This window comes from Perognathus longimembris, chromosome 4, assembly GCF_023159225.1.
Source record: "Perognathus longimembris pacificus isolate PPM17 chromosome 4, ASM2315922v1, whole genome shotgun sequence".
NCBI lineage: Eukaryota > Metazoa > Chordata > Mammalia > Rodentia > Heteromyidae > Perognathus > Perognathus longimembris.
In genome coordinates, this window is record NC_063164.1 from 25,605,287 (window position 1) to 25,633,107 (window position 27,821).

Here is a 27,821-nt window from a genome sequence, read left to right on the forward strand (position 1 = left end):
ATCTGTGCTAAGCAGGTCCCCAAACCCCTGGCCTTGGCCCTGTGGACACACTGGGGGCTAAGCTGTTGTTCTAACCAGACCCTCCCATCCAGCTCCCGAATCCAGCTCATTATTTGACAGAGTGCTCTGGGGCACAAGCGATTCGATAATAATATCTTATTCTCTTTTTTTCTTTTTTGGCAGATGAAATGGACTTGAAGCACAAAGGTTACTGAACTGTATTGTTGGGATCATTTTCTAACAAGTAATAAAGGTTTTCAAGCAATTCACAGGTAGATGGCTTGCGCTGGACTCCTCAACCCTTCCTTGCCTCGGCCTCCTCATTGTCTGGCTGATCATTACACGGCTGGCAAAGCCTGGTTATTAATGTTATTACCAAGCTTTTACTTTCAAATCTTCCTTTATTGAAATTAGGGCACTCTTTGTCATTTCTCCTTCTGCTGTAATACAGCCTGTCAGCCTTGCTTCTTTAGGACCCACCCGCATCTTTGATGTTGGTAAAATGGAGCAGGCTGGCAAATCAAGGCTTATAATTACCCGCAAACTGATGGGTAGCTTATGAAATTACCCTACTCTCATCATCCCTTCTACTTCTTTGTCTCCACTGTTCTGATATAGCTACTTACTGTCCTGTGACTTTATCTTTCACAACCCCCCTCTCACACCCCACCTCCAATCCCTTTAGCAAATGAATGCGTAGCTCTCAAGCATTTACTGTGAGTGAGCTCCTTCGCGTGTTATTTCATCCTATGTTCCTTCTCTAACTTCCTGACTTATTGGTTGAGTCCTTGAGCAATCCCAAGAAAAGTGAAAATTCACTCTCTCTTCTGTTTGTTTGAGCTCCGCTTTGTTCTTGGCACGGGTGCCCTTCCGTGCACGCCACCTCAGATGCTTTTCCCTCTTTCCATCCCATGCATTCTGTTTGTGCAATGGCAACCTCAATCCTCCAAGTCAGTCATGAAACTGCAGCTTTAATAATTTAAATAAGAGCTTATCGCAGAAAAGCAAATATTTACAAGTATGAATCATCTAATTTAAAGAAATTAATTAAAAGTAAATGCTGAAGTGATTTAAAACTAAAGAGCCATTACCAAATAAAATGTTATTTACCGTGTGTCCTATGCTCACTGGGTTTTGAGCTTCAGAGAGACGGAAGACTAAGCCCTCTTTTTGTCCTTGTGCACCCCAAGCTTTTAAACCTGCTGAGCTGTGTGGGAACTGGATGGGCATGCCCTGGTGGGAGCAGGTGTTCTCAGGGTTCTTCAGATCTGAGGGACCTCAAGATGTGTCAGTGTAGAGAAGGCAGCATACCACTAAGGGGCTGAGGATTGTGCTGGAATTGTGCAAGGTGCTGTCTGGCAAGGGATCCAGGTGGCTTAACTTTTATACCTCTTGTGTAAAATGTGGATAATAGAACTATGGCTTTTCCCCTTCCTGTGATGGGAACGGAACAAGAAAAGCCCAGGAAGAATGGCCAATCATAATAAGGGCCTCAGTACTTGGTGAATTTGAAGTCATACTCAACTCTCTCTCTCTCTCTCTCTCTCTCTCTCTATATATATATATATATGTGTGTGTGTGTGTGTATATACATATATGTATATATATAATCATCTACATGGACTCTAAGGTGACAGTGAAAAGAACTAGCAAGCAAATCCTGATGGTGGAGCAGCTCAGACTCTATGCATTCTCTCCACATTAATATGTGTCAGTTCAAGAAGTCCTCTGACAGGTGTGCAACATACAGGCTTGTTTTACACACCCACACATGCATATGTGCACACAGGCATGCACGAGCACACAGGTCACAGGACGTCTAGAAATTCTTCAGCTGGTTATGGAGATTTAAAAGTTCACAACCAGTTGGAGCCTCTCTCTCAAGATGGGGACATAAGAGTTCCTTAGGCCCTGCTCCTGCCTGCCTCTCACAATAATATCTCCCCCACCCCACCCCCACCCCCGCAGCCCTTATTTCTATTTAGATTCACAGTCTCTGCCCCAAGTGAATAAATCTCACCATCTAGATTTCGGTGCCATTCAGTTTGCATCATCCACTTAAAGGTGTGTGTTATTCAAATTTCTTATATTAAAGTCAGTGTCCTGGGAAGTAGACTAAGATTTCTATCACCTTACCCAGTTTACTTTTAAATCTTTAGAAATGATTCTCCATCCAGTCCTTAGGAACTCCAGAGACAGAGTTATATCCAGGGAGTTTCAGGTAAGTCATTTTATTTTATCAAGTCTTATCTTCAACTTTGCAAAATGAAGGCATTAGAATAAATGGCCTCAGATACGATGCTAGGCAGCATGGGGGGGGGGGGCTGAGGAAGGAGGGTGTCACAATTTCATGACCCTGCCAGGAACCACACAGGTTCCATCTAAAATGACCTCAGCTCACATTGCTGCCTTTCAGCCTGACCCCTGCAAAGGTGCCTCTGGCTAAGCCTCTTCAGTTATCTGTGCCTTGGTTTCTCTATCTGTAAAGTAATATGCGCTTTTCTTCTCGCAAAAGCCAATGAAATGATATGGGTAAAAGCATATTGGTGGAAAGTTGGGATAAAAACGAATCCAAAGTCTTAAATTACTCTTGTGTAATTATGAATGGAAACTTGCCTTGCCTAATGGGATTACTGGATCAGAATTCACAGTCCCCAATGAGAGGTACTAGGCAGATTATTTCTATCGCCAACAAGGTAAAACTGTAGAGTTTCCACTCCAGCTTTCAGCAGGTTAATATAAGAGCTCAGTTAAACAGCAAATGTGTCCCACTTCTGAAAAGGTGGGCTCGAATTTACCACTTGATTCCACGATTTTATGAGGAATGTATGTAGTTAGCTGTTATCAGGTTGTTAAGCAATTTGATGAGGTGTGAACTAGCCCTTTAATTGTTTTATTTACAACATATTAGTTCGCCAACATCTCATTGGGGAATTCTCTACTTAGTTGATTAATTTAAGACTGGTTTAGTGAACTACAATTTGGTAAAACCAGAAGCTGAAAAAGACTCATCAGAATTTTAGCAGTCTTAAAACCATTTATAAATAGGGAACATAGTTGAGGTTAAAAAAAGGTGTTAACAACCAAAATCTGAACTAAATTGCTAATCACATTCATCACTGAAAGTTAAAAAATAATCAGGAAAAATCAAGATAGAAAAAAAATAACTAAATTTATACCTGTTTTTCTAGTGACTTTTCTGGTAGAAAGAAATGGCTTTGGAGGAGAGTTAGGCATTCAACACTCAGAATTGCTTTCAGAAGTCAAATGCTTACTTAAAGAATGAGCTATACAACTTGTGGGGAAGAGGGGGGAGTCTGGAGGGAAAAACTGGGATAAAATGTGGGAAGTGGTGGCACAATTCAAAAAGAAATGTACTCATTATCTTACTTACATAACTGTAAACCCTCTGTATATCACCTTTCAATACAATTTTTTTTAAAAAGAATAATCCTCTTATCTATCCTCTGTGGTTCTAAAGCTGTACAAAGGAAACTCTCAACTGCTTTGTCAAATGGCAACTCCTTTGTACAACTACTGAAAGATAATAATAATAATAAAAATAATAAAAAGAGTGAAGAATAAAAAAAAACTTCAATGTGTTTCTGACTCAGAAGGCCACCTTAGCATGGTTCATAATAGTGATAAACTAATTCTAAAAATATCATCAAGCATCCTAAACAGGTACGAATACCGTTATCTACCTCAGAGGATCAGACTGCCTTTCTGAGAGGAGACAGAAAGAGCTAAGAAGCAAAAGATGGTTGTAAGCCCATTCACTAAGTAATATGAGAATATGGAAGAGAGTAATGGGCCTGATGGGGGTGGGGGCATGCAGAGAGGAGGCATACATGAGGATGATGGCCCTGTAAGGGAGGAATTAAAGAACTGATACTGGGGGTGGGCGCTCAAAGGTCAAGAGAGGTATTCTTGCCAAGCCGTACCTGTCCCAGACACAAGTTCATCCTCATCTTTCATTTCTGAATCGATGTCCCTCCTATGAGACATCATCTCCTATGAGATGACAGAATGGTGTCAGAGAAGAGTATGTCATGATTGGTTAAATTTATATGGTAAGATTAGATATAATCATGGAAATTCTTTAACATAGTACATATGTGATATTTGTGTTGGAAAAGTTTTTGAAAAGTTCTGCTGCTATGAAATCACTAACCACTTTATTTAATTATCTGTTTTCCTGTGTGTCTTGTTTTGGAAAAGTTCTGCTGCTATGAAATCACTAACCGCTTTATTTAATTATTCATTTTCCTGTGTGTCTCCAATGAACTGTGTGCTTCATGAGGACAAGGATTGCTACCGAGTTCCCTGTGGACTTGCTACTGGCACCCGATAGCACCCATGAACTATCTATTCGTGGATATAGTCCAGAGGCTCCTGTTGTGGAAACTAGGCTTTTCTTTATGTTAGGCTGAGTGCTCATTTGGTTGCAGTCTCACCTTTCTCCCACCACACCAGCTCCAGCAGATGAGGCAGCTTTGATGTTTTGCTCAGAGGCTCTATAGTAAACAAGAGCACTGGGTTCAGAGTCAAGCCACATAGGTTCAAGTCCGGGCCCTGACACTTGGCTGTGGGTGAGACATTTCATTTTCTTTAAGCGAGGGATAGGAATGCCATGTTCCAAGTTTTGGGGAGATCAAATTAGGGGGAAAAAGTATAGAAAACTATCATGTAATTAACCAAGTCTTATTCAATTGCAAGATATCATTGGTATTGCCAGAAATACCCCATTACTTTCTTAAGGCCCAAAGTGCTGTCCTAGCTATTAAAATAATACAAGCAATGAGATTCTACCCTTGAGAATTAATGTCTGTGGTGGGTGTGTGTTGCCTTTATTTGTGCTGGATCTTTCCAGTACCCAAACAAACTTTGTCTTATAAATACTTTGTCTCAGACTGTGCCCCTCTTGGCCAGTTGGGACCTTGAATTTCTATTCAAACCAGATGGACTTTCTTTTCTTAGATGACCTGAACCACCAGACCTAGTTTTAACTTCTCTCCTTGAGGCCTCTCTTGACCCCTTCCCCTTTTGTGTCTGTGTTATGGTCTGAACCTACCTCGAACTGGACAATCCTGTCTCTCTGCATAGACTCTGCTGGGCAAAAAAAAGGGGTGAGACAGCAAGAGGCCAGGAACAAAGAGTTTCCAGTTTTCACTTAGTCAATGTTTGACTCTGGATCAGTTTGCTCATCCTCTATAGATGGTCTCAATTTCCTCAGCTATAAATGTGGGACAGAAAGATTATCTGTGTTCATTCAGCTAGGAACATTAAATAAGAATGTGAGTATGCACTGATTAGAGTGTCTGGACATAATGAATGATTGGTAGCCCCAGCTATTATTATTATTATTATTATTATTATTATTATTCTCCCTGACTCAACTTTTTATTTACTTAGTCCTCATGTGCTTTTTTTCAGCCTTACAAATATTCTCATATGTTCAAAGACCTTTATCTTCTCCAAAAATCTGCTTCCTCCAGATGGATATGAGGCAAGTTATCACCACTCTCACAAAATTTATGGATTATGTTCATGTAAAACTGTATATAAAATATACTAACATGTATACTCTAAACAGTTGCTCTTTTTTCTCTCTTGCTCTGCTTATATTTTATATTTCTATAGCCATCTATGTGGGGGTCCACCCGGATGTCACCTCTTCAAAAATACTTGGGCACATGAGTTTGTGATTGTTCACGTTTTCAAAGCAAACAGAATCACATGTGTAACTATAATGTGAGTCATAGATGCATGCACCCAAACCCAAAGGAAGCTGGGAAGCAGCCAACAGGCCATCAGGCCTGGTCTCAGAAGAGACATAATATTCCCTGCCTTTCTTCTTTTTTCATGTAGGATTATATGGATGGATAAAACACTGGGCTGTGTTCACTTGATGAAGCATTCTTTTTTTAAATTTTTTATTTGTTTTTATTTTTATTTATCTATTTTTGCTAGTCCAGGGCCTTGGATTCAGGGCCTGAGCACTGTCTTTGGCTTCTTTTTGCTCAAGGCTAGCACTCTGCCAACTTGAGCCACAGCGCCACTTCTGGCCGTTTTCTATATATGTGGTGCTAGGGAATCAAACCCAGGGCTTCACGAATATGAGGCAAGCACTCCTGCCACTAGGCCATATTCCCAGCCCAGGATGAAGCATTCTTAAAGTCTGCCTGTCAAATGGCCATCAGATCAGGACACAGAAGATTTTTATGCATTGGTCTGACAGATAATGGGGACAGGCACTTGGTATCTATCTTCTTGTGTGAATAAGATCTCTTGTTTTTCTCCTCTATCTTTGATTCTATTTTTCCTTCTTCTCTTGGGCTTCAAGTGGCAATGGTAGAAAGCTGCTGTTTTTGTATTGTCTAACATCCATCTTATGTTATTCTGATGATAGCATTCTGTTCTTTTTTTTTTTTTTTTGGCCAGTCCTGGGCCTTGGACTCAGTGCCTGAGCACTGTCCCTGGCTTCTTCCCGCTCAAGGCTAGCACTCTGCCACTTGAGCCACAGCGCCGCTTCTGGCCATTTTCTGTATATGTGGTGCTGGGGAATCGAACCTAGGGCCTCGTGTATCCGAGGCAGGCACTCTTGCCACTAGGCTATATCCCCAGCCCGCATTCTGTTCTTTGGAGAGTCATTCCTGCCCACTCGTGGTCCATGTGGTTCAAGATGAGTGATGTCACCCTGATTCCCTTAGGTATGGTGGATTGTTTTGTTAATGGTTGAGTACCTACCCCAGTAAAATCAACCTGAAACAATTCTAGGACTTGAGAGTCCTTATTACTTATTCCATGGCCAACATGGAAGCTATTAGGCTGGTGCTATGTTGGCCCCATGGAAGAAAAGACAACCTGAGATGAAACAGCCAAGACATGTGAGAAGAAAGCCAAATACAATGACTATTAGGCTTTTTCTAAGTTCCCAAGGAGCTGAACCTGAAGTCTAGGACTGTCTTTGGATGTCTGTTTAAGTTTTTTTCACCCATATATCTCTTTCTTTCTCTATTGATGTATACAAATATTGAATAATATAGACAGAGACCAATAATACTTTCCAATTGTTTGTGGATAGTGAAGGATGTCTATTGGTATGAATACAAGTATTGTAGGGTGAACTACATAAGAAGAGAAAATCTTCATGGTAGCTCATATTATCTCAGCAAGGCCCAGTTCCTAACATCTTCAGGACAGAGAAGATGAAAAGCAAGAAGTCTAGAATAATTCTCTTTTAGTGTGATGAAGACTGTCTTGAGGAGAAAAAGAAAAAAACAAACCTTGAGTGTAGGAGGGTGTCTAGAGGATTTTTATTCTCAACAAGCACTTTTTGATTCAGATACCTGTGTCTACAACTAACTTTCATAAGCAGATATGTCTACTTATGAGAAAGTGAATAGGCCCAGCCTCTAGTCCTATAGCACTTCTGCAGTGGTAACAGCAATGGAAGTATGCAACCAGGTATCTATGCAAATAGAAGTTTGCAGTTAGATGTCTAAATATAAAATGTGTCATGAAAACTCCTGCTCACTCAGATCCAGGAAAATAAATAAAAAAGGAAGTTATGGCAATGACCTTCCCCCTTTTACCTATCTCTTCAGCCTGTTGCTTTCCCCTCTAGCCAAAGGAACATGAAGCCTTAATCAGTTCCTCATCTCCATCTACCTCTCTGTTTATGTTCATCATCTGAGATGGGCCTGGATGTAGAGTTGCTGTGGGAACGGAGGTCTGGGGAGCCTGGCTTTCATAGATCCTAATCTCATTCTGCAGCATACTGATTTTATAAAAAGACTAATAAGGCTCATGATGTTTATTTGAATGGCAAATAGACTATTCCGCGGCCAACTTGGAAACATTTTTCTAACAACAGTATGAAGTAGGAAGCTAGCTTGCTTGGGAATTTGTGTGTGTGTGTGTGTGTGTGTGTGTGTGTGTGTGTGTGTGTGTGTGTGTGTGTGTGTTACTGGGGTTTGAATTTAAGGTATTTTAGGGAAAGCTTTCTAGCACTTGATTCATGCTCCTGTTCTTTTACTTCTATTTCTTTTTTTCTTTTCAGATAGTGTCCACATTCTTGCCTGGGCTGTCCTAAAATACATGGTTCCACTATTTTTGCCTCCTGAGAAAGTGGGATTACAGTGTACCACCACACATGGCTCTCCTGTGAGTCTGGGAAAGGCAGGGCTATCTAGGGATCTCATATTGCTGGAGCTGTCCAGAGAACAGTTACAGCCACAGCTCTGGAGGTTTTCCAAAGAGCACCATTCCTGCCATGCAGTGACTGGCTAGTACAGTCCAGACAAATATGGACCACTCTTTGCTTTCTTTAGTTTGTAATATATTGGAGGAATAGCTTATATATAATAGATGTATTCATCTCATGGGTACAAGCCCCATGAGATTTTCTAAGTGTGCACATCTGAACTCCCACCAGAATCAAGAACAAGGGTAAGTCTAAGTTCTCCTTTGTTCAATGGTCCTTTTTCTTTGCCAACCCTTAAAACTGGCATTCTCTATTTCTATAGAATACATATACAACAAAACAAGACAAAACACTGCTCACTTGAAAAAAAAATCATTGCTTCTTTGGATGAAGTCCAATCACTCATGTTTGATAGAAATTGCTGAATGTATTTTTAAAAACCCAGGTCTCTGGATGCATAACAAAAATGGGAAATTTGAGCTCTGGAAAGAATTCGCTGGGATACATACAAACTATTGAAAATTGAAACTTGGAAAACACTCCATGTTGTCCCGGTCACAATTATTCTATTGCTTTATGCATTTTTGGTAGAGGTGGTTTTTTTTCAATATGAAAAAAACCCCATAAAGTACCAAAAGAAAGACTTACTTTTAGTGAAAGAATTTTCATAGTTTAATTAGAAATTCTACAAAACTTAATAAAAACAGACTGTCCACACTTAAACTCAGGATGATTAAAAGGCAAGAAATGTCCATTCTGACACACCTTCCAGTGAAGAGTCAGGAAAAATGTCCCTCAGTTGCCTAGTCTTCCTAAGCTTTCCCCTTCCTTCCTGTCTTTTCTGCTGTAAAGTTTAGTTGAATGCCTCCTATGTGTCAGGTACACAGTAGTGAGAAGGCAAACTGGCCTTCCAGACTTCTTTAGTAAAGCTATCCTGTCTGCTTTTTCTATCATAAACTAGACTCTCATTCTCATGTGCTTCTGTCATTCTCTCTGTAAAGCAGGGCTCTGAGTGGGAAACTAGGGAAAGAGAAGGGAGCAGAAGAAGAGAGATAAAAGTAGCTCAGAACAATTTTCCATTTGATGAAATTAGTGATGCTCTGTATTTCCTTACCATTTATTAGAATTAGGGTTCACAGTAGAAGACATTAGAAAATCCAAATTAATGAAAAGCAATAAAACTAACGAGCTAGTCCAATACAGTGCTTGACTTAAAAATGAAGTCTCCCATAGTGACTCTACCTACATTAAAGAAAGGAAAAGCTACAGAGAGTAATCAGAGCAATGCTCATACTATCAAGTGCCAAAAAGACCTTTTTTTTTTTTTTGCCAGTCCTGGGGCTTGGACTCAGGGCCTGAGCACTGTCCCTGGCTTCTTTTTTTGCTCAAGGCTAGCACTCTGCCACTTGAGCCACAGCGCCACCTCTGGCCATTTTCTATATATGTGGTGCTGGGGAATCAAACCTAGGGCTTCATGTATACGAGGCAAGCACTCTTGCCACTAGGCCATATTCCCAGCTCCCAAAAAGACCTTTGTGACCTGCCAGGGATACAGAGAGAACACACAGTGCTTGATGGCCCATGCAGTGGAAAAGTGGTTGCTACATGCAGATGCAGATAATTCAACAGTAAAGATGGCCAACCACCAAATGTAAAACCGATACTTTCTAGCATTTGTTATGGTCATTAGAAGTGTGAAGAATAGATTTTTTTGAGTCCTTCTTATTTAGATAGCTTCTTCATGAAAACGCTTAAGGAATAAAACCAAAGTTATACCATAAATATACTTTATCGTATACACATCTATTTCTTGACCAGTTGTTTTTGTGATTGAAAAAAAATCTCAAGGCCTTTTGAGATCTATGATTTCTATATTATATTAGAGACTAGATTCCATGGGCACTTGATAGTCATAGGTCTTCCAAGTCAACTGTGTTGTTAATGTGGCTTCTAAGACACACCTTTGTGTGTCCTTGAGACCCAAGGATGGAAGTAGATTTGTTGTGCTACTCTTATTCTCCATTTCTTGGAAGCAAGGCTCAATGAATTTTAGACAAAGATTTACAACAGCCACTACAGATTTGGTAGCACCATTTATAACTTGTATTTAGATGTGGCGTATACCTGTAACCTGAACTACTTGGAAGGTAGCCTCGCTAGAGGCTGGCTGCAGCAAAAGGAGCAGGCCCTGTCCACAAGACAAAGCAGAAGGAGCAAAAGGATGGTAACACAGCTCAAGTGGAAGAGCACCTGCCTTGCATGCATGAAGCCCTGGGTTCCACCTTCAGTACTAAAGGAAAACAAAAGAATTTACATCTTGTGAATTTCCTTTTAGTAATAAGAAAGTACAGCGACATCTGGCCCAGATTTAAAATTTGCAACTGCCTTTGTATAACAGAAACCTACCGCCTCATGACAATTCTTTTCCAGTAATCCGGCTCCAATAACGAAGCATGAAATACTAGGCAGTGGGTCAAGTAGAGGAAAATAGTGGCTTTAAATTTATAAAATTTTGAAAATCCAAATCATTTTAATCTTATGCCAAACCTCTAAAGAAATTACATGTATTTTATATGTATCTCAAGGCAATGTACAGACAAGGTTAATAATAGGAAACAGAACAGATTCCATTTGCCCCTTTAAAATAGAGAAGGAGAGAAGAACCATATGGGATAAAATATCTGAGATGAAGAAAATTCTCCAGTAATCTCTCACCCACAGAACCCTTCTTGGATATTAGGTGACAGGAAAGAAAGTCATAATACAATAATAGCCTTCCACATAAAAGAATTATGGTAAGTTGATGTTGGGTTGAGCTGCAGTCCAGTCAAAATGAAAGAAGTTCTGAGCCAAGCCTGTCATGGAGTTTTTAAAAGAGGACAATCAATATGTGTTTTCATACTGTCTTCCTCATATTCAGCCTGTAGTAACTTGAACTGAAAATTGGCTTTTTATGGAGATTTATTACAATGGTGTTGCCGTGCAAGAATAGGCAGCTATCAATATAAATAAAGGGCAGACATAAAAGGATGTGAAGATCCAAGACAGAGGGAGAATTTGTCAAGGTGGGTAAATCATACCCTTATTTTGCAAATAAATACACACTACTAAAAGCAATCACTCATTAGGAGAAAATCTTTTTTTTTTTTTGTCTGCCCTAGAAAAACCTCATGCCACTATGATTTGAATTCCGTAACACAGTCCAAGAATTCCTAGCCTTTCTGGAACTCAGAAACCAAAGTCCTCAGCATAGGTTATAGCTATTCTATGGAAGGGAGGACTCCCATGGTCACTCAACCTGCTGTGGCCTGAGGCTTGCGACTTGTGATCAACAGTGTTGATTAGGCTTTGTTTCTGCAGGAGACCACAGAGCTCCTGAAACCAAGTTCAAAGCCCTTCCTGAAAGAAGAGAAGGAGAAGCATCTGATCTCCATTCCCGGCGCTCAGCCTCAAAATCCAGAAGGCAGGGCCCCGGCGTCTGCCCACGTTTCCTTTGGACACAAGGATCTGTGTAGTGAATGTGTTTCCATGTCCAGCCTTGTTGTTTCAGCTGCTTGGAGAGCTGGAGATATTAATTCCTTCTGCCTGGGGATGCTGACCTCTACAACAGCTCCCGGCTAAGCAGCCTCGCCTTTCTCTAAGGGCTCCATATTTTAAATAAAAGCTTGTGATTCTTCCTGAGGCTACTACTCTGGCCTTCACATCTGGCTAAATGATTCATTAGTTTGGATTAACCCTTTAAAAACTACTATTTACCAAAGGGTCCCTGGGGATTCTCTCTCTCTCTCCCTCTCTCTCTCTCCCTCTCTCTCTCTCTCTCTCTCTCTCTCTCTGACACACACATACACACACACACACACACACACACATACACACACGCCCCACTTCTAGCAACTACAAACAGCCAGCCCAGACTCCACAGTCAGGCTATTCAGGTGGACAATGTGGGTTTTGTTAGCCCCAATTTCCTTGAAAGCTCAAGCCAGCATATACTTTGCAAGATGGAGCACACACAAATGATCATTTCCAGCCTCTACAGTGCAAATATGCCTCTCACCACAAACACCTATGTGGGCCTTGCACACACAAAAAAGAAGGAACCAGAAAAAAATAGTCTTACCAATGGCGAGGAGTTTACTCAGGACCAATGTTCATGCCTCTACTACCCAGGCCTCCTTTTTGGTTTGTGCCATTTTCTGCCCATAATCAGCAGTGTGCACAATAAGTAGTGCCTGCCAAATGGCCATTTGTGGGTGCAATTAGACACCTGTGCCTTCAAACAAGTTGCAAGCACCTAATTGTGTCTGCATGTAGCCACTTGTGGGTGCAATTATCCAGAAATCCAGGTGTGCGTGGTATTATGCACAATTTAAGGGGGGAAAATTGTTTCCCCCAAAGAAGGTTTGTGTTGAACATGCGCCCTTCAATCTTTCAGCAGGATAGCTCAACAGAAGCCACTAGTACGTACCATGATGATCTGAGCCTCTCTATTATGGAAGTGCTGCCCAAAAGAAAACATGGCAAACCACATAGATAACTTAGATTTTTCTAGTAGTCACAGGTAAAAGAAAAGCCAAACAAATGAAACTTACTTAGTTTTTGACCTAATATTTCCAAAGCATTAATATTTGAACTGTAAGGCAAGTCATGTTTTATTATTTTATTGTTTCTTAGTTAAGTCTTAGAATTTGGTATGAAGTGTACTTTACACTTGATGTACATTACAGTTTGAACTAGTCATTTTTGAATATTTCATAACTGGATGTGGTTCTGACTTCCATATTGGATATTACAGATCTACAAAGAATTACATTCAATGTGATTGCTTGCTTGGATGGTTTATAAACCTCATTTTCTCAATATTTACAAACAGGTTTTAAAGACATAGTATTTGAGAATATCCTTCACTTCATGGGTGGAATGTGTAACACATCTTTTTTTTCCCCCCATAACATGGAGTTTATTTCACTTAGCATCATCTTATGTGTTTGTTCATAAGGGCATAGCTATTGGGCTATTGTGATCCTCTGCTATGACTAGCCTAAACTTGTGCTAATTATTCCCTATGAGGGAAACCATAGAGTCCATGTTTCTTTGGATCTGGCTCACTTCACTTAATATAATTTTTTCCAAGTCCTTCCATTTCCTTACAAATGGGGCAATGTCATTCACTCTGATAGAGGCATAGAATTCCATTTTCTATATGTACCACATTTTCCTGATCCACTCATCTATTGAGGGGCATCTGGGTTGGTTCCATATTTTAGCAATGACAAATTGTGCTGCAATGAACATAGTTATGCTGGTGGCTTTAGTGTGGTCTTGCTTGTAATCTTTTGGGTAGATGCCCAAAAGTGGGGCTGCTAGGTCATAGGGGAGCTCTATGTTTAGCCTTCTGAGGAATCTCCATACCGCTTCCAGAGTGGCTGAACAAGCTTACATTCCCACCAACAATGAAGTAGGGTTCCCTCTTGGCCAATCCTCTTCAGCATTTGTTATTGTTAGTTTTCCTGATAATGGACATTCTTACTGGGGTGAGGTGGAATCTCAATGTTGTTTTGATTTGCATTTCTTTTATGGCCAGTGATGTAGAGCACTTCTTCATGTGTCTCTTGGCCATTCTCATTTTCTCTTCAGAGAAGTCTTTTTTTAGGTCTTTACCACACTTGTTGAGGGGGTCATTGGTTCTTTGAGAATTTGTTTTGGAGGAATTTAATTCTTTGAGTTCTGCATATATTTTAGATATGAGGCCTTTGTCCATTGTATGGCTGGTAAAGATCTTCTCCCAATCTGTGGACTTTCTGTTCATCTTGCACGCTCTGTCCTTTGCCCCAGAAGAACCAAGTGGATGTTGAAAATCTTCCCCTACCTCTTCTTAGTATGCTTTATGAAGAACTCATTGGGGCTGGATTTGCTGTGTAGAACGAATTAGAAGAGAGGCAACTAGAAGTGAAAGAGCAGTAAGAAGGGGGAACAGGACAGGAAGAGGGAGCAGACTCAAGATTATACAAATCTCAGCAATACACTTTTCTATCTATCAAAATATTGCTGTGGTAGAGGAGGCAGATGGCCAGGCATAAGTGGGAAAGAAGATAAGCCCTAACTCCACATCTGAGACATAACAAAAGCAGCAAGCACCTTCCCACACAGGCCCCACAGCCTGGCCAAATGTATGCTTGCTGTGGCTTGTGTAGGCAGAGTTAAGGGCAGAAACAAGAGTCTCAAGGCCCTCTGTTAGCTGAGGACCTGCAGGATGGTAAGTTGAGGGCAGTCAGTTTCTATGGGAACTGCCTGCCTCACTCTGTTCTTGAGGCATACTGTCACTGTGCAGGCAGTGGGGCCTCCTCTCCTGAACTGCCTGTCTCACATCTCTTCAAAGGTGTACCATCACTTTGGATAAAAGCATCCTTCTTTTCCAATTAAAGGCTCTCCCTCTGCTGCACTTCCCTTTGCCTGCTTATTCTCCTCTTCCTGCCGTAGGGACAGTATTATAATATTAGTCACTCTACCCAAAGAGCTGAGGTCTTTACACTGCCATAGCTCCTACGGACCACTGTTAACTCATAACATTTCCAATTTATTCAAATGAGTATGGCTCTAGATAACATGAACTTTAGGTAGGATTTATTTTGGTTGCATCTGGGATTACTGAATTAAAATCGGTAAGAAATTAAAATAGTCCTTTTTCTTCAGATGTAGAAAGAACAGAATCTACACAATCTAGTTACAGGGAGGATTAAATTAGCACATAACATGCTTAGAATAAGACTTTGTACATAATAATCCATCAATAAATACTGGTTATTATGTTTTCCTCTTCCTCCTCCTCCTCCTCCCCATTCCCATGATCATGATGTTCATTCTTAAGCCTTTTAGAATACTGTGTTCCTAACACACACACACACACACACACACACACACACACACACACACACACACCCTTCAGAAGGAGAGGAGAAAGATGAGTAACTTCTCCTTTGTATAGTTTTTCCTGTGTTCAGTCACCATAGGCATACAGGTGCATTCTGAGTTTAGGAAATCAATTGTGAGCATCTCTGATTCTTTCATCCACCTCCAGTAGATTTTTATATTTATGAGGTAGGCACCTTGTTGCAGAATTGGTCAAATGTAAGCTACTTGTAATACTCTAGTTTTCATTTCAATAAAAAGAAATTATGGCGATTGGGTAATGTGTATTTTTTCTCTCTGTACAAATCAAGAACAAACAATTTCCCACACTATGGTAATAATGAGGTCACATTTCTATACAATTAGATTATAGATTACATATTTACATATCCACACTCTCCCCCCATCAACCATGCTTCATTCATTTCACTCCTTTCCTGGTAATCCCAGTTCAAGAATTCAGCACTCTTGGATTCAGTGCAAGTAGGTATTACCACTTGTCACAGGAAATGTTTCTTCCTCGACCTGTCTTTTCTCCCTTGCCTGCACTGGTCTCCAAGAAAGCCACATTTTCTCAATTTCCCTTCCAGTGTCACTAGTAACTTCCTCAATTAATTTCATCAGAGGCAAAGCCACTTTCTTTCCATGATCTCTTTTCCTTCCCCTCTCTCTCCTGTTCTTCCTTGGGTACCTAGAGATCCCTCCTTGTTTCTCCTGGTTCCATTTTCTTTGTTACATTGCCAGAAACATTCAAGGAAAAGACAGTAATCTAGACATGTCTACAGAAATTTTAAAACAAAAGAATATCTGAAAGGAATGAAAGCCATCAACATGGACAGAGGCCAGATGCCTCCTGGAGACCCTTGAACACAGTTTCCAGCTCCTCCCCATCCTTCTCTCATTGAATCTGCTTTTTCTCAAGCACAATTATTAAAATAGATGAAACACGATTACTTATTCAATTTTATATTTTCCTGCTTTAATTACTAGCATTGTAATGATACTCTTAAAAGTAATGTTTCCTCATTATGTTCTGTTTCCTTTCATTACTATTCATTTCGTATAAGACTCTGGTGTCTTAGACTAAAAGAAAAGAAAGGCAGCATAGATTATCCTGAGTTTATTATCTGTAGAGAACACTCACATCAGATCAGGTGTGTGTCACAGAACACACATGTACACATGTGTATATAATATATATACACATGTGTGTATATTACAGACATATGTAAATGTATATAATCTCAACCAATGTATCATCTGTATCTATCTATCTATCTATCTATCTATCTATCTATCTATCTATCTATCTATCTATCTATCCACCTACCTATCTATCTACCTATCATCTATCTTCCTATATCTCTATCTCTTTATATCTATATTTGTATATGCTGGTAACTCAGGTGGCTTGTGAGATTGCTAGGCAGATGCTAGGCTGCTTGAGCCACAACATCCAGCTTTTTATTTTTTGCTTTAGTTATTTTTCAGAGAGTCTTATGCTTTCTGCTTAGGGCTGGTCTCATGGTGTGATCCTCCTATTGATGGGGTAGATAGCTGGGGTTCTAGGTAGGTGCTGCCACACCTAGCCCATGGTGATGATACTTTTTTTTTTTTTTTTTGGCCAGTCCTGGGCCTTGGACTCAGGGCCTGAGCACTGTCCCTGGCTTCTTCCTGCTCAAGGCTAGCACTCTGCCACTTGAGCCACAGCGCCGCTTCTGGCCGTTTTCTGTATATGTGGTGCTCCGAGGCAGGCACTCTTGCCACTAGGCTATATCCCCAGCCCCGGTGATGATACTTTTAAAAGAACTTTTATCTACATAAAAGCTCTATGGTGATATAATTGGCTAGTCTGGCAACACACTCACTGGATATAGCATCATTTCCATGAGATATTCATTCCAAGTTCAAGGACATTTGGTATTCACATAGGCTGGAGAAACAGTCTGAGATTGAGGGCTGAGTACATGAAATATGGACTTGTCTGGCTAATCAGAGCCACAGAAAGGCTGTGTAGCCAAAGTCTAAACCCAGGCCACACAAATTGCCTCAGAGGAGTTAACCTCAATGTTCCCGAAAATTAGAGTTATGTCTTCTACCATTTTTTCTTAATCTAAGAAAGTCAAATTAAATTCTTAGGTTTCTTACTTTAGATGGAAGCATTAATTAATGACCAACCTTATTCCAATGCCTAAAATAGGAATATTTTCTCAATTAAGACTCACATTTCTCAAAGTATCCAGGTATTTCATACTCAAATTGCAATCACACTTCAGGTTATAAGCCATTTTCAGAATGAGCCAGAATAGAATTAAACTTGTCATGATAATTCTTGAGACAGCTATTATAATTATTGTTGCATTGAAGAGAGGAGCATTTCCCAAAGTATTTTAGTGTTTTCTGCCTTCCCATGATTGAACCAATGAAGAATGAAAAGAACTGTCTTTGGAATGACTGAAATAGTGGAAGGTTTTAAATCTCATTTATGTGACTATCATTAGGAGAACCATTTGTGTCTCAAAGTGTGATTCTTTTTAAAACTCCAGTCATGTACACATTTAAAGCTACCTGTCTCAAGACACTGAAACCTATTCCTTGAGGATTTTTAAAAAAATAATTAAGAAATAGGCATTAGCATAACTTTGGGTGCCAGTTTGAGACAAGAAGTCATTGATACATGTCCTCCCCTTACCCTTTGGTTATGGACCTTTGGTCCCAGCCACGAAGCAATACCAACATGCCCTCCTGTTAGTGTCACCACACACAAGTCATTCCCATTATTACAGATGTCAAAGAAGAGACAGGGGAAGTCTGTTTTATTACAGGCATGAGTGATGGTGTGAGATTGGGCCTTCCAGGAGCACTTGGCTAAAATGGGTGATTCATTTCAAGTGTGCGTCTCATACTTGAAAAAAGATCTGAATTTATTACATTTAATGTTTAATATAAATCACCAAACCTGAATGTGTTATAAAAATGAGCTAAAATGCTGCTTAACCGACATTATTAAAGCATCTTAAGTATGGATCCCGTTTCTAATTGGTAAAAGTTCACAGATGAACACTTCTTTGCAAGTACTCATTTTAAAGAAATATTTCTTCCAGGAAAAAGGCCCTTATCTCAACACTGAGATACATACAACCCAGAGGATAAACCTTTTTATGAAAGAATCATTTGTAAATTCACAGTAGGACTCTCAGTGCATTGTATGATTTAAATTTTATTCTTCACTTACTTTACTATGAGACAAAAAAAATCAAGTTTAAAAATAACTAAGAATAAATAACAAATAACCCAAGCTTACACGTTTGGAATAAAACTGCTAGGTGAAGCAGTAAATGTCAGCAGCCAATTGGCTATTATTAGCCTGAAAAAAAACTTAAAAGAATAGTACAGAAAATTATCTATGCTGTTTTTATCAACTTGATTAAAGGCTAGAAACATGGCTAATTTAAAATTAAAGTGTGAAAGAATATGCTGTCATTTCAATTACAGGAAAGAGAATCATTCTTTAGCTGTCCCGCTCAGCAAAGGCACCACCGTAAACCAGAGAAGTTTGGCTACCATAATGGGACGGGTGCAGTAAACCAATTTTCAGCCACAAAATGTGATTTGCAAAATTGGTTTGAAGTAGCGCTGGCTGGATACCACCTCTGCTGGGGAGTGAAATTAAAGCTGTCATCCATTCACACAAAGTCCCAATAGCTTGGCGGCCTCTGGTGTGTGCTGGTTCATAACCACAGCTGCCTTCTGTACAGGCACAAAGCCACCCCTGTGGGGACTCTGCCCCTCAAGCTTGTTTACGAGAATTCTCAAACCCATAGTGGCAATGTACCTTTGGGTCACTAGGGAGATCTCAACTCCCACAATCAGGATGAGAGAGGCCAGGAAACTGCTTGAGTTACAATGGCTTCTTTCTCTCTTCCACACACTAGTGCCACTCAGATTTTTCTACTAATCCCTTAATTTGTACCCCTCTTCCCCTGCCATTTTCATTTTTTAAAATGTAGGTTCAAAACAATCATCATTTCTGCTTTCAAAAGAGAATTCATGTCCTATGACAAACAAAAAAAAAGTCAAATAATGACAAAACTCAGTCAGAAGGCTATGAAGACAAAAATCCTTTCCCTATAATTTGAAACATCTGAGTTTTGATGGGAATTTTTTTTTTTTACGTTTTACTGATTTGTTAGGCTACTTGAATTGCTACAGTAGTTAAATTTTACTATAACATAGCACATTGTAATCAATTTAACAACAACAAAAAGAACCATTTACCTATAGAGCTAGGTAGAGCAAAGGGTAAAGTTTAAGATAATGTCTTTACTCTAAATAAAGCAGACTGCTTTCTAGTACAAGAGATGAGCTAAGAATTCATGAATAAAACAGAAAAAAAATGTGACAGCAGATGTCAATGCAAGGATCCATTAAGAATGACACAGATTTCGACATTAGATTTTGACATAGATTTTGCTATTACATAACAAATACAATGGAGTTATACCATAGTCAGCCTGAGAGATGAACTTTGGGGCCTCCACATTTTGACACCCTTGTATGGATAGAAATTTCCCTTTTATCATCCATTTTTATGATCCTCCCTTACATAGATTGGTCTAGGTTGTAAGATATATGATTTTTTTTTGGGGGGGGCCTATGAAAAGAAGCATTTCTATAAGAGGTTTTTACCTCTGAGGAAGGGAAAGAACTGCAAACAGTATCACCTGTAAGCTGCTCTTGTGAAAATATTTAAAAATGTTACCTTCTTAGTCTATTTTTGTTTTTTGTTTTCTCTTAGACTTTTCTAATTTGGTAATTTGGTCTGGATGACCAAATGAGATCCAGATACATTTATTTTCTCCTTTACAATTTACCTATCACTGGCTGTACATCAACTCTTCTGAGCTAGTACCTTCTCATGATATTTTCTCATTTCTGCCTCACATTTCAAGAAAAGAAATAAAAAAAAATTCCTTTATACACTTGCTTTGCTTGGTCCTGATGGATACTGTATTTTTTAGGTTGGTGTCTGAAACAACAAAGAGTATGTACAAAATTTTATTCAAATAGAGGAATATAGTGAAAGCAGGGCTAAGGTTGATTGGAATATAGTGCAAACATGTGGAGATACAATAATGAACCCCTTCCCCCACCGTATAACAAACATAAGCTAATACAAATTTTCTCAAGTCCTAGAAAATATACTAAGACAAGAAAATAAAATAAAAGGTTTATATTAGGAAAGGAAGAAATAAAGCCATTTATTTCCTCAGGTGAAATGAGCAGTTAGGGTAGAAAATCTGAATCAACAACAAAACTCTGGGAACCAATAATAAGTGGTTACAGCAAGGTGGTAGAAGACAAAGTTAATGTATAAACGTCAATTACTTACTTATATCCTACATATGAACAAGTAGAATTGAAATTAGGACAATACCATTTATATTGGCACTCCAAATGAAATACTTAGGAATAAATCTTATGAAATATGTATAGCTCTCTGAGGGGGCAAACAGTATGGTCAAAGAAATTAATAAAGAACAATATAGATATTCTATGTCCATGGATAGAAAATTCAATATTACTAAAATGGCAGTTCTTCTCAGATTGATTTACAGGTTCAATGCAATACCAGTCTAAATTTTGTAATTTTGTGGGGGTACTGATAAACTAGTAAAAAATTATATATAAAGGCAAAAGCTTAGAATCATAGCTAACATAAAAAGAAGGACAAATTTGGGTAACTAACACCATTCAATTTCAAGACTTACTATAAAACATAATAATCAAGATTGTGGAGTATTGGCAAAGGAAGAGATAAATCAATAGGACAGAACAGAAAACTCAGAAGTGGATTTACATAAAAAATAATTGACTGCTCACAAAGGACCAAAGGCAATGCAATGGAGAATGGAGGTTACCCTTTTAACAAATAGAGATGAAACAACAGGATATCCACATAGGAACAGAAAAAAAAATGGTTAAGCCCAGATCTTACACCCTTCATAAGCACTAAATCAAAACTAGGCTGCTACTGGTGCTTCATACCTGTAATCCTAGCTACTTGTAAGCTGAGAATGGGAGGATTGAGGTACAGGGTTGTTCCCTCATTGAAAAATTTGCAAGATCCCTTCATTCCAAATTACATGAGAGTCTGAGAATTGGAGGATCACAGTTCCAGGCCTGCATGGGCAGAAAAAACCCACAGGACTTCATCTCAACACAAGAAAGTGGGATACATTCACATTGCACATGTAAACCCAAGGAACACTGCAGTAGGAAATTGGGACATAGGCAAGGGGTTAGGAATTGAGAATGTATCCTAAAAATAGCTGGTAAAATCAGAGCTAAAAGTATATCTCAGCAGTAGAGTACCAGCCTAGAAAGTGTAAGGACATCAGTTCAAATCCCTAGTACCAAAAGACCCTCCAAAGGCACACACACACACACACAAACCCATCTGCCTCAAAATGGATCACAGAATAAAGTACCAAACACAAAATTATAGAACTCCTAGAAGAAAACTCCTAGGAGAAAACAGAGAACATAGATGATCTAGGATATGGTAGTTACTTCAGTTTAGAAACACCAAAGGCATACAGCATTAAAGAAGAAAAAGATGAACTGGACTTCATTGAACTTAAATGTTTCTGCTCTGTAAAAAATATACTGTCAAGAAAAGACACAGACTGAGAGAAATCATTTGCAAAAGATATATCTGACACTCAAAGGTAGAAAGAACTGGGAAACGCCAACAATAAAAAAAAACAAAACCCCCACACACAAAAAAACCATGACTCAAAATTAGGCAAAAGCCAGATGCTGGGGGCGCATGCCTGTATGTCTAGCTAGAGATCTGAGGATTGCAGTTCAAAGACAGCCTGGGTAGGAAAGTTTGTGAAAACTCTTATCTCCAGTTAACTATCCCCAAACCAGAAGTGGAGCTGTGGCTCAAAGTGGTAGAGCACTAGCCTTGAGCAAAGAAGCTCAGGAATAGTGCCCAAGCCCTGAGTTCAAGTCCCAGGACTGAAAAAAAAAAGTGGGCAAATGATGCTAATAGTTCATCAAAGAAGGTACACAAACAGAAAATGAACATCATCAAGGAAATGCAACTCCATGAGGTACCACTGCCTACCTGCAAGAATGGTCAAATCCAGAACACCGGCAATGCCAAATGCTAGTGAGGATGAGGAGTCACCCGATTCTTGCCCAGTGCTGGCAGGAATGGTGGTTTATCATCATATGATACACTCATCACAGTCCTTGCTACCTATGCAAAGGATTTGAAAATGAATGTCTATACAAAACCAAGACATAGATATTAATAGCAACTTCATTCATAATTGCCAAAACATGGGACACTAAAGCTAAGGTATCCTTATGGGTTCATCCAAACAATGGAATACTATTAAGTAGAAAGACATAAGATACCAAGCCTATAAAAGGCATAAAAGAAATCTTCTTCAAGTGAAATAATCTGAATGATGTTCCAGGTCAGAACTGTGATAGCAGTGGAGAGATGAAGGATTGATGTTCAGTAGGGAATGGACAGACAGAACACAGGAATTTTAGGGCAGTGAAACTGTTCTATATGATGTCATAATATACAACATTATACATTTTTCTAAATTCATAGATTACTCATCACAGCAAGAGGACTCTATCATAAACCATGGGCTTTGGGGTGAATGGGATGTGTCAAAATATGTCAGCACTTGTAATAAGGCTTCCATTCTGCTAGGGATGTTGATAATAGGGAGGTCAATATGTGTGGAAGTAAGAGATGTATGAGTCATCTTTTTCCTTTCCTTCCATTTTTTTTCTCTGCACATAAAATTGCTCTTAAAGAGTAGCATTTTCCTTTAGTCATAGTATTTGCTTTTGTTTCTTTTTTTATTTTTTTAGTACTGATTTTTTGAACTGAAGGCCTTGCTAGGCCAGCACTCAATGGACTGAGCCAGGCTCTCAATCTTTTTTGCTTTATTTTCCAGATAAAGTCTCATGCCTTTTGCCAAGTCTGGCTTGGCACCATGATTCTACTTAAGCTTCCTGGATAGCTATGATTACAGGTATGAGCCACCAAGCCTGGCTTGTTCTCTGAGACAAAATTTTGCTAACAATTTTGGTAAGGTTTCCTTTAAACGATGATTCACCTATTTCCACTTCCTTACTAGCTGTGATTACAAGTGAAAAAAATACACATATGTAAATATACATATATGTGTGTTGTATATATATGTATATGGTGGCTTAAGTTCCTGTAGGTCCATGTTTCCTCATTTTTGAGCTCACCTCAACACACCGAAGAAAATAGTATCATTTGCGTTTTAGTCCAGGAGTTCCTATTTCGAAACTCTTTCCCTGTAATTGCAAAGGGAGATGCCTAATGTGTTAGATTCTCAGGCAGCATGTTAAAATGATGCTAAGCTGCCCTTAGCCAATGAGCCCTGAGTCAATCAATGAGTCTTTAGTGATTGTAGCATATGTTAGGAAATGGGGATGTTTACTACTAGGAATGCTCAGTGGGTCTCTCTGAGAATCAGTGACACAAACAAGCACCATTGGTGTGGATCTTTGGGGAATTGCTCTAGAGGAGCGATCATTCATTGCTTTATGGTGGCATTGGGTAACAGGGGCCACCCACAGGGGCCTGTGGTAACCACACTTACATGGAACACACATTGAAACAGCTCACAGTGATCTACCTGGAAACCTCTTTCTGCAACCATGATGCATCTGTCACTAGGAGGCCACAACGACTTGTCAAATACACTGAGTGGCGTGTTCACTCCCGGCATGTTCACTCCTGTTTGTCTTTGCTAAGTTCTTTTTAGGCGATCCATGCATTCTCCACCCCTTTGATTCTATGCCTTTTCACATTCCTAAAGAATGAGGTTTTCATGCCACTAGGGTTATTGGTTTAGGCAGCTCTGCTGTCAATTTTCTTTTTCTGCACATAGTCTATCACTCTGTAACTGTGGTTTCTGAAATTCTGAAATAAGTGTTTTATCTTTAAGGACATTTTTGCTATGCTGTGGTGAAGTTGTCAACACTTCTTAATACAGAAGAATTTCTCCCTTTTCCTCTAGTACATAATTTCTTCCACATTTTCAGATAGATCATCTAAGCCAATTTGTTGGCACATTTCTCCCCATACCATAGAGAGAAGCCACAGTATAGATTTTAAGTGCTGACAGAGAAAGAACTGTTAATTTGTCTAGTCTGCAACCTGTGCAATTTTCTACTTCTCACAGAGAGTATAAATTTCCTGATATTCAGATCCATATTTTATTAACTATTGATATTCTCAGGAAAAGTAAGTTGATCCCCCCTCCCCAGTGATTATTTGCCATTTGCTTCTTTCCCGTCAGTTAGATAATCTTAATGGTGAACAATGAAAGAGAGCCTCAGTTTAGAAACCTGTGCATCTTTGAAATCCCCTTCTATGGCAGATAAAAACAAACACAGCTTGATTGTCATCCCAGCTATGACTACCACCCCTCAGACTGGGGTTTCAGGCTAGCCAAGAAAAAAGAAAGAATTGAAAGATCCCATCTGAACAGAGAAAGTTGGGTGTGGTGTCATGTACCTCTCATCCTAGCTAAGGTAGGAAGTGTAAAAAGAAAGATCATGATCCAGGTTGGCCCAGGGAAAAAGTGTGACTCTATCTCAGAAAGTAACCAGAGCATACTAGCTACTCAGGAGGCTGAGATCTGAGGATCACGGTTTGAAGCCAGTCCAGGTAGGAAAGTCTGTGAGTCTCTTATTTCCACTAACCAACAAAGTCAGAAGTCAAGCTGTGGCTCCAGTGGTAGAGCACTAGCCTTGAGCCAAAGAAAAAGCACCTAGGCCTTGAGTTCAAGACCCAAGACTGGTACAAGAAAAAAAAAAGAGCAACAGAGTAAAAAGGGTCAGAGGAGTGATTCAAGTGGTCAGTTCCTTACCCAGCCCACACAAAGCTAAGTTCAGACAATAATACTGCCCCTTTCCCAAACAATCACAGCAAAATACTGTCTAGGGATTCAGTTTCATGTGAGGAAGTACACACTTTTATGGCTCTCAGTTTTAGTGTGTTGTTTTAGAATCTCACTGGTGGTTCATATGGATCATGTCTAGTTGTCTATGTGCCTTCTCACCACCCTTCTCAGGCCCCAATCTATCCCAACACTGGCTTTCCACTGGAAGAATGGTTCTTCCATCTACTCAGCTGCCAGATCCCTGGGCTTCAATGTGTCACCTCACCCTTTCCCTCAATGCACACATCTAATCAGCCACCAGGTCTTTTCTTGGCAGCACTATCCTCCCTTCTTGGCACTCCTCAATTAGCCTCATTTCTGGTCCTCTGCATCTTTGTTAGGGAATATATCAACAGCTTCATATTGCCTTTCTCAATTCCTTTCTTGTTCCTCCAATTCATTCTCCATGAAATTATCAAGGAGTCCTTTCTAAGGTACCAATCTGAGCAAGCCATTCCCTTCAAGGGCTGAGGGCTTTCTAGGTAGAGCCAAACTTCTCAGCAGGTTGTACAAGGTTCTATGTATCTCTCCACTTCCTCACTTCAAATTCAAAGTTTCTATAGACACTTTTAACACATATTGATCACCATGATGATTTTGGGTGGTCTCTCCTTCCTTAAACCACCAGAGATTAGAGTGTAAAGCCTTGGAGACAAAGAATGCGTTTTACAGGAGGATATATCTTCAGCCCCTAGCTCAGTGCTAGATACACAGTTATTTAACTTAAAGTTTCCTGAATGGACAAGTAAATGAAGAATCAACTTTCTGCCCTCACAGTGTCACCCAACCTTGAGACAATCAACTGGCCATTTCTCAGCTTCACTCTTCTTCTTTTGCATGCTCACCCGAGATGCCTGGTTAACACAAGCCTTGAGTGTGACTTTTTCCATCAGCGTCTTTCTTGTCTTCAATCCTTTCTTTGCTCAGCTTCTGCCAGATTCTCTATAATTCTCTTCCTCTGCATAAAGTGCACTAAGTCAAACTCTAATCTTCTTAAAGAGTTAATGTGCCTCCCTAAATGCCTAATTTACTACCAGAGAGTGACTTAGGCACTGGGGAAAATCTGGCTCATTATTTAATAGCCAATAAGGCCAGCTGTTTCATTTCAAGAAATTAATGGTCTTTAAAACCTTTCCATATTGTACCAACTGCTCTTCTCAATGGAGAGCCAAAGTGACTTTTATTAGTAAGGTTGATAAAACCCAAACCCTGTTATTCCTGCCCTAGCCTTCTTCATAATACCAGTAGAGTCTTCTGGGACATCTGGTTATTTTTGTTTTATTTTCCCTGTTGATTCTTTGAGGTATTTTCTTTGCAGAGTTTTCTTTGGTTGCTCCCTTAGAGACTGTGAAAGGTGGTCCAACAGCTGCACTCTGGGGCCTGATGGCTTGACCTTCAGCCCTTTTGACTTCTTAAGGAAGAATGCCTTTCAGCATTAAGGCTAATGTGGCCAAGACTGTAAGCAGCTTGTTGCTTTCAGGTTTGCTCATTCCATCTTTAGCCACCCAAAATTGCTCATATATTTAAAAAGTCACATTCACAGGATGTTTTATATAACCATCTTTTTCTTATTGTATCACCCATTAGGCAAAAAAGGTTTAAAACAAAAGGCCAGATCAGGCTACAAGTCTATGTTACAGAACAAAGATCTAACTGCCCTTCACTTTTTGTTTTGTTTTTTAGCTAGTGATCAGTATTTCACTTAAGGACATTTGGCACAAAAGAATAATGATGTTCCTATTCCTTTCAAATATAAACTTCTGTCAGTGGCAAATGAACAACTATATAGTAGAGATCTAGATATATACAATATCCTACATATGTTAAATTACACATGGCAGGGGTGGCTATAGTATAAAATTAATACATTTCTTTTCTTAAATTTCCTGTGTTTTTATGCTACTATAATTTACATGGGGGTTGACAATAGTGCTTTCTTTTTTGTTCCCATGGAGTTCCTGAGCACTTGCTCTCCCTCTGCTTTCTGGGGAGGAGAGCAGGATGCTGCTCTTCAAAAGCTGGGGAGATAGAAGAATGTGTAAATCCTTCTTTCCATAGCACTGCTGACCACCTGAACTGGCCTCTGAAGTTTCAGCAGGTTCTGCATTTCACATTGCTGGTGGGTGTTTTAGCAGGAGAAGGGAAGACAGGGTTACACAGGCAAGAATTGGATGTCTCAACCTGCTTTCTGGGATTTATATGCTGGGAAGATCTTGTGCTCTTTAAAAGTAGGATTAAAGGGCTCCATCATAGAATTACAGGGGGAAGGAGGTAAAATGTAGGTCATAAGGATGTTTCTTGATAAAACGATTATATTGTCTCAGGTATTTAGTTTTGTTTTTATGCCGTATGGGGCTTGAATTCAGGGCCTCATGCTCTTACATGGTTTTTTTTTTGCTCAAGTTTTGTGCTGTATCCCATGAGCCATACCTCTGCTTCTGGCATTTTGCTGGTTAACTGGAGATAAGAGTCTCACATTTGTCTGTTTGAGCTGGCTTTAAATGAGATCTTCAGATCTCAGCTTCCTGAGTAGCTAGGATTATAAGTGTGAGCCACCAACCCTACCTGTCTGATATAAAAGACGTCCACCAACCTATAAGCTATTGTTTGGTTATTTTCTACTCAAACATTTTTTTTTCTACTCATACATTTTTACAAATGAAATAATGGCTTTGAAGGTATCATCA

At 39.5% G+C, this 27,821-nt stretch overlaps 1 protein-coding gene across 3 annotated transcripts in view; it reads right to left on the reverse strand.

Annotated features, from left to right (window-relative positions):
- Pard3b (par-3 family cell polarity regulator beta) overlaps positions 1–27,821 on the reverse strand; it is a 993,253-nt gene that overhangs the window by 12,255 nt on the left and 953,177 nt on the right. The gene's annotated exons all lie outside the window — the stretch shown is intronic.